This window comes from Giraffa tippelskirchi, chromosome 3 (assembly GCF_054371585.1).
Source record: "Giraffa tippelskirchi isolate mGirTip1 chromosome 3, T2T-mGirTip1v1.2.pri, whole genome shotgun sequence".
Taxonomy (NCBI): Eukaryota; Metazoa; Chordata; class Mammalia; order Artiodactyla; family Giraffidae; genus Giraffa; species Giraffa tippelskirchi.
Genome location: NC_137277.1, coordinates 180,530,352 through 180,543,372, shown reverse-complemented (window position 1 = coordinate 180,543,372; position 13,021 = coordinate 180,530,352).

Here is a 13,021-nt window from a genome sequence, read left to right as displayed (position 1 = left end):
GATGTGGGCTCAAATTCCAATGCATTCATGTCCAGCTGTGTGACTGGAAGATGACAGCCCTGATTTTGGTGATTAGAACACGTGGAATTGCCAGCAGTGCACCCAGAAGGAGGTGTCCAGTAGGTTGTTAGGTATCCAGAGACTGCTGGAAGGAGCCCTGGAGTTGGAGCTGGGGAGTCTCACCTCTGTGACCCTCTCTGGGGCCTGCAGCCAACGGAACCCACTTTTCCTTCCATTTTCCCCTCTGATTCTCCAGCAGTGTGACCTCAGGCAAGTCCCATCACCTTTCTGAGTCTCAGATGCCACAATCATGAAGTGTGGATAAGAAGACCAGCCTCCTGGGAATATGGGGAGGATTGAGTGAGACGATGGGGGTGACAGGTTTGACAAATCCTGCTGCCTCATCCATCCCAGGGTTGATCATCTCATCCTCACAAAGGGTAGTGTTTCCCTTACTTTGGTTCTGTGCATCACCCTTTAGGATTCCACTTCTCTCCTTTTTACTACCTGCTTGCTTACCTTCCTTTATCTCAGTTTTGCTTTGACTTATTTTTTTAGAAGAAATCAAGATCAAGCCAATCATTTAAAAAATAATTTTATTTATTTATTTTTGTCTGTGCTGGGTCATCCTTGCTATGAGGGTTTTTCTATAGTTGTGGAGAGCTGGGGCTACTCTCTTGTTGCAGGTGGGTTGTGGAGCACAGGGTCTAGGGCCCACGGGCTTCGGTAGTTGTGGCACATGGGCTCAATAGTTGCAGCTCCCACACTCTAGAGCACAGGCTCAATAGTTGTGGCAAACAGGCTTAGTTGCTCTAAGGCATGTGGGAAGAAGCTGACTTGAAACTCAACATTAAGGATCTAAGATCATGACATCTGGTCCCGCCACTTCATGACAAATGGAAGGGGAAAAAGTGGAAGCAGCCACAGATTTTATTTTCTTGGGCTCCAAAATCCCTGTGGATGGAGACTGCAGCCATGAAATTAAAAGACTCTTACTCCTTGAAAGGAAAGCTATGACAAGCCTAGTCAGCATGTTGAAAAGCAGATATATCACTTTGCTGACAAAGGTCCATATAGTCAAAGTTATGGTTTTTCCAGTGGTCACGTATGGATGTGAGAGTTGGACCATAAAGAAGGCTGAGCACCGAAGAATTGATGCTTTTTGAATTGTGGTGCTGGAGAAGATTCTTGAGAGCCCCTTGGACTGCACAGAGACCAAACCAGTCAATCCTAAATGAAATCAACCCTGAATATTCATTGGAAGGACTGATGCTGAAACTGAAGCTCTAATACTTTGGCTACCTGATACAAAGAACCAACTTATTGGAAAATACCCTGATGTGATGATGGGAAAGATTGAAGGCAAAAGGAGACAGGGATGGTAGAGGATGAGATGGTTAGATAATATCACTGACTCAATGGACATGAATTTGAGCAAACTCTGGGAGACAGTGGAAAACAGGTGAGCCTGGCGAGCTGCGGTCTATGAGATCACAAATAATCAGACCCAATTCAGTGACTGAACAACAGCAACAGCATTTAGGGTCTTCCTGGGTCAGGGATTGAACCCATGCCTCCTGCGTTGGCAGGCGGATTTTTTACCACTGAGCCATCAGGGAAACCCACTTTGACTTATTTTTAATTTTAGACACAGAAGTATTGTTAGAGACCAGCTGGTCCAACCCCCTTGCTTTACACATTGGGGAAACTGATGCTGGAGAAGTGGGGCAGGGGGTTCAAGGTCACCCAACCAGCCGTGGTCCAGCTCCTAGGTCTGCTCAGAATCAAAGTCTTTGTTCAATGCGGCTCCTATTCTATGCTCCAGGGAGATGTTCTACCTCGTCTGGGAACTTTCTGATTGATATTCTCAGAAAGAACAAAAGCCAGCAAGCATAAATGCTGCCTTTGAAAAGTTGGAGGCTAATATGCCTTGGGACCATATTTTCTTTTCAGACTCCACCCAAAGCCACATTTTCTGATCTGTACTGGCTGTCAGCTTCACTCCAAAACAAGCACGTTTGATCTATTGCCTATGTGAACATTGCATGCTATTGATGTAATTAAAATGCCATCAGAAATGTTTATGACAAAAGAAGGGCTTTGATTTGGGAGAATTCGAGTTGCTTTCAAAGTTTGAATTTAATTTTTAAATCAGGAGAGAGCAAATTATTTTAAAAGGTTACCTTCCCCTTAAAAAGGCTCTGGATGTATGTCATTCAAGCACATGTTGAATGTGTGAAATGCATTTTATCACTTGTTGTTGTTTAGTCACTCAGTTGTGTCCAACTCTTTGCGACCCCATGGACTGTAGCCCACCAGGCTTTTCTGTCCATGGGATTTTCCAGGCAAGAATATTGGAGTGGGTTGCCATACCCTCCTCCAGGGGACCCTCCTGACCCAGGGATCAAATCTGCATCTCCTGCATTGGCAGGCAGATTCTTTGCCACTGCACCACCTGTTTTATCACTATCTAAGCCTTTTTCTAATGAAGGGAAGACCAAGGCCTTGGACTTCCAGCTGTACTGCGCTGTCAGCAATTTCTCTTTGCAGCCCGAGCATTGGTTTCTTCAGTTTCCTCCAAGAGACCAGATGGACGAACTGGACTCAGATGAGGCCAGGCAGCTGCAAGACTTGATTTCAGATTTATCAGCCCATTCCATTTACTGCTAATAACAGCTATCATCTCTTGAGGACCTGTGATGTGCCATGTACTCTTCTGGGTGCTTGTTTGTTTAGTTATTATTATTCATGATCCTTATCATAACCCTGGAAAATACATTTATTTAAGCTCTCACCCTGGTCACAGCCATATCTGTCTGGATTATTGCAGTAGCTGTTCAACTTTCTCCCTGGTTCCATTTTTTACCTTCTTTGCTCTCATCTCCATGGGCCAGAAAAAGAGTCTTTTGCAACCAGGTCCTTCCTTCCTCTGTTCACAACTTCCATGGCTCCCATCTTCCTCAGATGAAAGAGGTCTTTACTGGCACCCAAGATCCCTGTGCTGTGACTCTCTCCTCTCCCCTCCCCCATCTCTCCTCCTGACTCTGCTCTAGCCGCATGGGGGCTGGCCCTCCTTACTGACCCTCGACTATGCCAGGCACACTCCTACCTCCTGCCTCACACCTGTGGTCCCTGTGACTTGGGATGCTCTCCCTAGGTACACTCATGGATCACACCTTTTATGATTCAGCTGAGCTTTAGAGATCAGGGTTAGTGAGGGTTTGGGTGATCTGTTGGATGCTGGTTAATGTTAAAGGTGATGCTCTTGAAACTTTTCCTACAACACTGTCTTAGGGCAGGGTGCTAAGAATGTGCTCTGGGACTCTGAGGGCATCAACAGAAATGAACCATCACAGAACATAACATTTTCAGGACTGCTCACGATCTTTAAAAATGTCATGTTAATTTCCACTGTTTTCCTTTATATATTTTTTCTGTCTTGAATTAAAAAAAAACTTTCAGTGGTATAGATGTTCTAGTAAGGATGGTTTATCATTTAAAAAACTGCTGTGCTTGAAACTCCACCAACTGGAGAAGCAAAAATCTGGGCATAGGAGAGATAGGGTGAGGTCTTGAGGTAGATAGGATAAGGTGAAGCTAGAGGTGACATAGAAGGTCTTTGAGAAATAAAAAGCATGTAGTTAAGAGTACTTGCATATACTTCATATTCCACACCAACCAGCCAAGTGTTTCTAATCCTCAAGTTTCTTATCTTTAAAATGGCACTAACATTGGGGATTACTTCATAGGGGCTGCCGTCAATGATCAGTGGGATAACGAATGGCATCATTGCTGTTGCTCCCTATTACCATAACAGGGCTGATCTTTAGGGTCTTCCACCCAGGAACATGATGGAAATATTTTGGGTTGATTTCTCCAGCACCTGCAGATGGAAGTGAACAGGGATGTCAGCTGGGGACCAAGATCTGATCTTGGGTCTGGTTCCAGCTCTGTCACTAACTCATAGAGAGACTTTGGCAGGACTTTTTCTCTCCCTGGGCCTCAGTTTCCTCAACTATAAAATACAGAAATTTGGATAGAACAATTGCCAAAGCATTTCCAGCTGAAACGTTCTCTTAATCTGTGAGTTGCTTTCCTGACCTGTTGAAAACCATTTCAATGTCTCATGAGGTCTCTGAGATAGAAGCCCCTAAAAATCTTGTAATTAGTTTGGTGTTGATGAATATGGCCACATTTCTAACCACTCACTAATGATTTTCTATATAGGAGAACAGAAGGGTTAAAATACTTGGAGCACAAAATACAATGGGCAGTGAGCAGACTCACAGCCTGTTGGATGCCCTTCCCCATATGAGGACAGAATTAGGACTATGGAACTCGGAAACAGCACCCGCATTGTACCTCAAACCAGGCATGCTAGAATCATAGCATTTGGGTGTACTGTGGCTCATGCAGGGGATCTATTTTGCCCGAGGAGACCTAAGACTGACCTAAGATATGTGCCTTTTAGTTCAGTGAACTTTTCATCAACATCGCTACTCAATTCAATACTCCTGGCATCTCTTCATTTGTAAAATGAAGAGAGAAATTGTTAAACTAAGATGGTCTCTGAGATTCCTTTCCACTATATTAATTTACTATTCTTTGAGTCATGAAAGACATACAGAAGCTGGGGTTAGAACCTAGGTGAGCACGGCTACTGTCCAGGGTCCTGAATGAGCATGAGGGCCAGGCCCACAGCCAAGGGGACGAGGACACATGGGCTTGAAAGTTCCATTCCATTCACCTTAGAATCATTATTTCTACCATCTCATGGCTTCCCAATGTGCCAGGCTCCTGGTGCCCTCCCCAGTCAAACCTTGGAAACCACATATGAACAGAGGCCTTTAGAGGCAGGACAGCAGTGGTGGATGGTGCTGTAGTTTTGTTTTCTCACTGATGAGGCACTGAAGCTGTATATGTCCTAGATTTGGGTGGTCCAGCAAAAAGGATGCCAAAGCCAAGTTCTCTCTATCAGTCTTGATATCGCCATATGATGGGGGGAGAGGCATTCTTGGGTACAGAAACTGGAGCATTCACAAGCTGTGGCCAGGTTATTATCTAGGACCTCAGATGGACAACTGTCAGGACCCTGTATAAGCACTACAGCCAACAGGGTAGGAGACCATGGATGTGGAATAGATGGGCCAGGAAGAGTACGAGACCCCCGGGTTTAGACTCACAACCTGGAATCAGTTGGGCTGGAGAACAGCAGCAGAGAAGGTAGATTTGAGGAGGCTGGAAGGTAAAATCCTGGGAAGCACCTGATGAAATCATCTCCTTCCAATTTAGTTTTATAATTACAGAGTATTTACTGTGTTACACATGTGGTTTCATTTAATTCATGTTAGTTACACAATAAAGAATGCAACATTGTCACCATTTTACAACTACATAAATGCAGCCTCAGAGAGGTGGAGGGACTTGTCCAAGCTCTCTCAGTTGGGGAGAGGACAGAAGTGAGGTTTGAAATAAACTCTGTCTGCTATAAAACCCTTATTCATTCCTCAGCAAACACGCCAATCCCTGACTCTGAATGCAGTGGAAACAGGGCTGAACTTGGCCAGAATGATTGGGCAGGGTGGGCATAGCAAGGTGAGTCCCTTCTCTTGCCACTTGACTTTTGTGCAAATATAACATTGAATTAGAATGACCTGGAAGCCTATTTCTGAGAGAAGAGGTAATGTACACTGGCTGGCATCTTATGGGTGGCAGTGACTCTAAGTTGTTCATGGGAAGAGTGGTGTGGGAAATCCTCCGGTCAGTTACTCAAAGGAGAATGGTGTATGGGTCATACTTGGCCTTTAGGCCAGGAGTCATAAATACTGACTCACCCACCAGATGTATCTGGGACATCAAGTACCTTCTCTCCCTTGAGGTCATATGATTCCTTGAATAGATGAGAGCCACTATTTGATCATGGCACCCCACTCCAGTACTCTTGCCTGGAAAATCCCATGGATGGAGGAGCCTGGTAGGCTGCAGTCCATGGGGTCGCTAAGAGTCGGACACAACTGAGAGACTTCACTTTCACTTTTCACTTTCATGCACTGGAGAAGGAAATGGCAACCCACTCCAGTGTTCTTGCCTGGGGAATCCCAGGGACGGAGGAAACTGGTGGGCTGCCGTCTCTGGGGTCGCACAGAGTCGGACACGACTGAAGTGACTTAGCAGCACTATTTGATCATTTACTGAACTCATTCAACAAATATCTATCGAGCGCCTACTAGGTGCTGGGCACGGTGAATCCTGCAAAGTGGGCAATGACAAAGATAGGCTGGCCCGACTGCAGCTGTATCCTCTGTGAGTTGCTGCTTTGTCACCACATGAGACCTCTGCATTCACACTCTGGCCTCTCCCACTGCTCAATTTCAGATGCTACCTGCCCCTGCTCCATCATTTGCTGATCCTTGGTCTTAGAACTGGGGCTGGGGATGGGAGGAGGGAGACAACAGGCACGTGGAAGACAAATCACAGAGCCAACGTGGAGATTTTCTTCCTGTTTCTTCCTCTAAGAAATGACAAGTTTAACTCAAATTAATTCAAGCTCAGTTTATACCTGAAGAAGAAAAAGGAGCAGGTTAGACTCAATTTCTTGGTCGGCTTTTCAAGCCTGTATTAACCTATTCATCAGCTTAGTTCATCAGGAGAAAACATGCTTCTTCAGGAGTTTTCTAACTGAAAATAATGCCTCATTAAGTTAAACATATTAGTCTGAGAACAGTATTGATGTCAGACAGACTAATGAATGTCATTATAGGGAATGCACACTGGTCCTCGAGGAGCCTGACTAGCCAATAGAAACTCCCTGCAAATCCCACTCAGCTATTGTCCCATGAATGTGGAATCTTGAGAAAGGGAGGGAGGGAAAGAGGAAAGGAATTGGCATGGATCTGTGGTCATCCTGGGGAGCAGGGCTCTGATGAATCCCAACACCTTTGAATGCTGTGAAGGGCACATGGCCAAGGGAGGCACCATGTGTAAACTCACTTATTGCTGAGTCCAAAGGGAGAGACACTGGGTTTCGCTTCTACAGCAGAAGGGAAACAGAAGGGTCAGAGCTCAGGCATCAGAACCCTGGGTCCTGATCCAACGTCTCCTCATCACAGTGGATGTGGTTTGGTTCCAGCTCATGTTTAAAACTGAGCCAATGCTGTGCTGGGCACTTTCACATGCATTATATTCATGCAACCCCCACAGGATGCTAGGGAAGCTGAGGCTCAGAGGGATTAAGGAGTTTCCCAAGGTCACCAGTGGGGGGATGGGAGAGCTGAGGCCGAGGGTCAGTCTGGCTGACCCTGATGGAGGCTTCCTCTCCCAGCCCACCCGACCTTTCCCTTCTGGTGGTCTGTCTTCAAAGCCCTCCAGAGTCCATCATCCAAGACCCTGCAATTCCTTCATTACAGCTGTGTGGGACTCCTCTGATCTGGGGCTGGTATCCTCCCTCACAGAGGGAGCAAAGCTGTTCACATAGGCGTGTGAGTTCCCCTCACTGTGCACATCTGCTCTCTTACAAGATGGGCTCGGAGCATTCTGGCTGAGTGTCATGGCTGCAACTTAATTGCAGGTTGGGGATATTTTATAATGCTAAATGGAACAAATTCTGGGTGAAATGCTATGTACTCCACTGTAATTATTTCTGCATTTATTTATTTGATGTTCATATCTCCTATAAGTTCTTTGGTGGCAGGTCTATCACTATCTTCCTCATTGTCTATTCTTCTGTGCCTGGCATATGCAGTGGCACATTTTAAGTATCTGTTGGGTGGCTGAATAAAGGGTGCCCTGAAAGGGGGAAATGAGTTCTACCAGTTCAATTACAGTTTCTTTAGGCAGAGGGAAATACCTGTGGAATCTTAGGGACAAAGATGATGGTGAAGGGATGATTGGGAAGAATCCAGGCACTAGAGTAAACAGTGCAATCCAATAGCTCTGCAGTGAGAGATGTGGTGTATTAGTTAGCTAATGCTGCATGACAAACCACTCCCAAAATTATTGGCTTAAAATAATGAGCTCAGGAATGTGAAGGTGAGCTGGATGCTCTCTTGATGGAGTGGGTCTGCTTGATCTTGGTTGAGTTTACTCAGGCACCTGCAGTCAGCTGTGGACTGGCTAGGGTGTGGTCCCTGGTTAGCAAGGCCTCAGCTGTAATGGCTCATTTCTGTTTCACATGGCCTCATCTGACAGTGGGCCTGTCCCTATCTTCATGGTGGAGATAGAAATTCAAAAGAGAAAGTGAAAACATGCAAAGTTGTTTTGAGACGTGGGTTGGCAGATTGACCATGTACTTTTATTTTCCCTCTTCTTGATGCTCTGTGTTGGAGGCTGGTCCTCTTCAGGAGGGGCTAGCTAATTCCTAGAGATAACAAGTGACTCCCTTGTGAGCATGGCTTTGGTGTACAAACCAACCAACCCAGAGCCCCAACCACCCCTATCTAACTCTCACATACCACGTCAACATTCTTCTTGCCCTAAATCACCCCAGGCCAGGTACTGGCAACCAGGGACCACCCCTACTGCCCAGAGCTGCCTAAATTATTTAAACTATCTGATCCTAAGCTCACTCAGTGTTTCTACCTTATCTTGCCCATTCCTTCCCATTAAAGCCCCAATATAGGCTCTGGGCCTTGGCTTCTTCTCCTTCTGCCTCCTGCCTCATCTTGGTGCTTCCCCACATGGCCCTGCATGCTGTACTGTGCCTCCTGTTTCTAGGGATCTCTGCCTATAAACTTCCTTCTTTACAACAGTTGTTTGTCCTCATATCTTACCATACCTGGTTAAAACAAAACCTGAGTGTGTTAGTTTCAGGTGTATAGCAAAGTGATTCAGTTATACACACACACACACACACACACACACATATGTATATATGTATATATAGTTATATAAATATTCAGATTATTTTCCATTATAGGTTATTACAAGATATTGAAAGGTTGTTGCTGAACCCACAAAAAGACGCCAGGATTCTTGGCCTCCGGAGGAGAAGAATTCAATCTGGGGCCAGAGACGAGGCTTGATCGCTCAGAGCTTTTGTGCAATAGAGTTTATTAAAGTATAAAAGGGATAAAGAAAGCTTCTGACATAGACATCAGAAGGGGGCAGAAAGAGTACCCACTTGCTAGTGTTAGCAATGGAATTATATACTCTCAAATTAGTTATTACAGTGAATCAAAAGAATGTCTGGAGGTTGTAAAGACCTCACCAGACCCACTCCCATAATTTACAATTTAAGATAACAGAATTAGCCAGAAGGTTTTTTCCAGAGACTGTCCTCAAGCAGGATACATTATTGTTATATAATCCTAAGGAATGTAGAGGGAAAAAAATAGTTTGTCCTTTCTTCCTCCTTCAGAATTTCAGACCCCTCACTCCTTGGGGACCCCTAGACTTCTTATCAACCTGTCTAGGAAATGACTCTCTGAATATTGGATGTAGTTCCCTGTGGTATACAGTAGGTCCTTGTTGCTTATCTACTTTATGTATAGTAGTGTGTATCTGTTAATTCCATACTCTTAATTTATCCCTCCCCCTCCTTTCCCCTTTGGTGACCAGAATTTTGGTTTCTATGTCTGTGCGACTTTTGTGTATAGATCCATTTGTGTTATTTTCTGGCCAACAGACCCATGAAAAGATGCTCAACTTTGGGTTCACTGTAACACAGCTGGTAGAGCAGGCAGGGTGGTTTGACTCTAGATGGAGATGCTATGTCTTCAGGCTGCTCTCTGCTTACTAAGCAGACCCCATAGACAGAGGCCACTATCTGGAGAGGCACAGCCGGCTGTTGGGGGGCATGGGGCTCGAGGGTGGCTGCATCTCGTTGTTTCTGTCGAGTATAGCTGTGATTCCCAACTGAAAGTTGTGGAGCTCAAAAACTGGAGTCCTTCCCGAGTTGCCAGGGGGCTAGAGTTTCAGGTGTTCAGGACAGAGCACCTGGGGATGTGGAGGTAGTTAGTTACTACCATTTCCCCATGCGGTCCCTCTGAAGGGGATGAGGAGTGACCACCCTCCTGTTGCCATGACCTGCTGACCGGTCAGGACTTACAAGCTGTGGGGTCATCTGAGTGGTTCAATGAATGAGTCTAGCGCCCAGGACATGGTGTGCTCCTAGGGACACTCCACAAACCATTTCCCCTTTTCCACTGGAGCTTCACAGAGTCACATTTATGCTGTTTTTTTTGAGAAGCGGGGGAGTGAACATTTGCTACATGCCAAGGGCTGTTTGTGGGGTGCTTTCGAGTTCCTGCTCCTCCTCCTTCGGGTAGTGTGACACCCTGCAAACCTCGTGGTTCAGGCTGCATGCTTCTCTGAGGTCCTCTGCTTGCTGCTGTTGCCATTTGTCCCCCGCTCCACATGGTGAAGCGGGCCACTCTCTGGAGACCAGTGGCTCAATGTTTAATACAAGAGGGAGAGGAGGAGAGGAAAGGAATATTCAGTCCTAGACCCCCTCAACCCCCCTGGTTATATAGTTCAGTTAAAAAAATAAAACATCTGTAAAGCATCTAATCAATGTGCGAGGGTTCTCTGAAGTGGTGCTTGTCAGTATCAGTCAGTTCCACACACGAAGGAAAAGAACTTGATGAAGAAAGCTGATCGCACTGGCACTCACTTGGATGTAAACCCCACCCCCTCTGAGCCTGAGTGGGATGCCCTAGAGAGGGGGCCACTGCTCACGGCAGAGGCCACTGGGGACCGCCTGCAGCCTGGCTGGTAAACACCCTAAGGACAAGGGGAAAAAGGAAAACTATGCTCAGGGACAGATAGAGAAAAAAGGAAAAAAAAGTACACGGCTAGAGATACGAGCCAGATTTTGTTTAAAGAAAAGAAAAAGATTTTTATTTAAGAGAGAGAGAAAAGGAGAGAAAAGGATAGGTTCAGACCGAGGGAAAGAATGGTCTGGAGGCAGGTCCACAGGCCTCTCCCTCTTCTTCCCCTCTTTCCTGCTCATCATCAGACAGAAACTATAAACCATGGGTACGTGTGGTTAAAAGCCTAATATACAGGGAAAAAATAGATATAGATTTCCCTGCTAGATATAGGGGAAAAAAGTAGCTAATTAAAATATACATATAATATAGCATAAAAATGCACATAATATAAAAATATAATACATATAATACATAAAATATACATATAACACAAAAATATAATACATTTAATACATAAAATATACATATAATTTATGTACACATAAATATACACATAATTTATGTACACATAAATATACACATAATTTATGTACACATAAATATACATATAAAATATGCATAATTATGTAAAATATACATATAATAAAAATATATTAGTCTTACATATATATATGTATGTATGTATAGGGCTTCCGTAGTGGCTCAGATGGTAAAGAATCTGCCTGCAATGCAGGAGACCCAGGTTTGATCCCTGGGTCAGGAAGATCCCCTGGAGAAGGAAACAGCAACCCACTCCAGTATTCTTGCCTGGAGAATTCCAGAGGAGCTTGGTGGGCATGGGGTCGCAAAGAGTTGGACATGACTGAGCGACTAACACTTTCACTTTTTTCATATATATTTGTATATATATGTGTGTGTCATAAAATTTTGGTATATAGATGTTAGATTTCCAATAAACCAGTCCTGAATATTCATTGGAAAGACTAATGCTGAAGCTAAAACTCCAATACTTTGGCCACCTGATGCGAAGAACTGTTCCTTGGAAAAAACCCTGATGCTGGGAAAGATTGAAAGTGGGGGCAGAAGGGGACGACAGTGGATGAGATGATTGGATGGCATCACCGACTCAATGGACATGAGTTTAAGTAAACTCTGGGAGTTGGTGATGGATAGGGAGGCCTGGCGTGCTGCAGTCCATGGGGTCGCAAAGAGTTGGACATGACTGAGCAACTGAACTGAACTGAAATTAAAACAAAATTCCATAATTTGATCTGGTTGGAATTCTAAAATTTATATACTAAAATTGCATGTAACAAATGACATGTATAATAATTATATATAACATATATTCAACCTGTACATACTAAAAGAATTTACAGAACAGAAAGATAATAGAGGTGCTGATTGACTTTGTGACTCTGTAGCCTAGATTCCAAATTAATTTTATTTATTTATTTATTTTAAGCATTTGTTAAAATGCACTGATTGACAAAACACTTTATCAGTAGTGGTACTCGAAATAGTTATACTTGGGAGTCACACTAAATTTAAACTTGTCACCCCAGCATAATCCTAGGAAATTAACTAAATATCAAACAGGGAGAAATAGACATGTCTCACTGTAATTGTGGTTTCCCTGATAGCTCAGTTTGTAAAGAGTCCGGGCTGCAATGCAGGAGACCCCGGTTTGATTCCTGGATCAGGAAGATCTACTGGAGAAGGGATAGGCTAACCAGTCCAGTATTCTTGGGCTTCCCTTGTGGTTCAGCTGGTAAAGAATCCACCTGCAATTCGGGAGACCTGGGTTCGATCCCTGGGTTAGGAAGATCCCCCGGATACTCACTCCAGTATTCTGGCCCTGGAGAATTCCATGGACTGTCTAGTCCATAGGGTCTCAAAAAGTTGGACACGACTGAGCGACTTTTCACTTTCACTGTAACCTTATCTAAATTTCCCATCATCATAGTACCCATTGTCCTAAGAAATCCCATGCTATGCATAGATACTCTGACACAATGAATAATAAAATTAAATCTTTGGCTCCCACAAGTGAAATTATATTGAAAAAAATGAGATCCCATAGGATCTCTCACTCTCCTCCCCAGTTAAAACTGTTAATATGGCCCAATGGCATTTAATACAGGCCCTTGCAAGTATTAAATTGTGTTACATACATCTTAATTAATAAAAAGTGATTATCCCCACTTCTCTGTTTGACAGCCCAATTTTGCCTGCTTTTTAAATTGGAAAAAATAAAGGGCATGTCATAGGGGATTGTTGCAACTTGAATGCTGTGGTTCCATCCTTTAGGGCCCTCCTTGGTTGTTGTTGTTCAGTCGCTTGGCAGTGTCTGACTCTTTGAGACCCATGGA